We start from the raw sequence: 1,592 nt of genomic DNA, 5'->3' as shown, positions 1-1,592 counted from the left end.
AAAAAAATATATATATATAATTTTTTTACTTTATTATTAAAGCTGTATTTAATTTTAGAGTCAAGCCTAGGCCTCATGAAAGCAATTTTTTTAAATGAGATCGATGCCATCCGGTGGACACATTGAACATTTTTATCACGCAATAGCACATTTTTACCACTATAGTGGATCTTGGGTTTTATAAAAAAATATATATAAATCGTAGCTTCATCGGAATGGTCAGAAACTTGGTGACTTTATTGGTACTTGGTATATGAACACCCCAAAAAATTGGGGACAGGATTTGAAAAAAATATAGTCACACTCGGGACCTTGGGGTCAAAAATGTGTGTGTGTGTGTGTGGTTTTTTGTCTGTTTTGCACTCTTGATGTTTTAGAGATTCACCCCTTCACTGTTGAGTCCTTTTTTCTGCATCCTGGCTGATTTGTAGATTGTATGCACAAAAAAAATCTGTATTTTCATATTTTTGCCAATTTCCCATTCATTTCCTATGGGGGTCATTTTTGACCCAAAGGTCCTGAGTGTGACTATTTTTTTTACGACCACTTAGACTTTTCAAATCCTGTCCCCAATTTGTTTGTGTGTTCATATACCAAGTACCAATAAAGTCACCAAGTTTCGGACCATTCCGATGAAGCAACGATTTTTAACATTTTTTATTTAAAAAAATTGGGGTCAGAAATGGCCGAAGAGCCCCAGAGGGTTAAACCCACTGTCCAGCAAACCCACACACCTGAACCAGCTAATCAAGATCTTACTAGGCATACTAGAAACTTCCAGGCAGGTGTGTTGAGGCGAGCTGGAGCGAAACTCTCCAGGACCGAGATTGGACACCCCTGGACTAGACGGATGCTGGCGGTCAGACAGGTAGAAAGTGAACCAGAACAGGGCAGTTCCAGAGATACCAGGAGCAGAGAGTCCTGAGATGAGAATACTGTGTCAAATGCAGAGGAAGGGTCTAATAGAATTCAAATGCAGATGGAGCCATAAGGAGATCATTGACATCCCTAAGAAGTGCTGCGGAGAGTGTGAAATCCAGATTGGAAACATTCATAGAGGTTTGAAGTTGGACAATAAATGCTGTATTCTGCTGCCAGGCCAGTAGATGGCGATGTCACTCTGTAAAGAAAAACTACGCTCCTATAGACTGAACACGTGTGCATGGTGTCACCATTTTCACAAATTCACGTTTTTGTCATTTAGTTTTGTCATGGAGAAAATACCATATTTTTTTTCAGGACTTTTCAGGCCCCAAAAAAGCTGTTGTCATGTAAATGAACGGCCAGTAAAAACGCCCGCTTAGCCCTTAAAGGGGCAGTTCACCAAAAAATGAAATGTTTATGTTTATCTGCTTACCCCCAGGGCATTCAAGATGTAGGTGTCTTTGTTTCTTCAGTAGAACACAAATGAAGATTTTTAACTCCAACCGCTGCAGTGTGATAGTCGTATAATGATGTCAATGGGGATATTTTAGAGTATGAGAGGAATGAGAGTAAAAACACATAGATATACGAATCCTTATTGAACCATGCGGCTCGTGGCGACACATTGATGTCTTAAGACACGAAACCATCGGTTTCTGCAAGAAACT

The sequence above is a fragment of the Gobio gobio genome (assembly GCF_949357685.1).
Source record: "Gobio gobio genome assembly, chromosome: 25".
Taxonomy (NCBI): Eukaryota; Metazoa; Chordata; class Actinopteri; order Cypriniformes; family Gobionidae; genus Gobio; species Gobio gobio.
The sequence above is the reverse complement of the archived record's forward strand: the minus strand, read 5'-3'. Positions refer to the sequence as shown.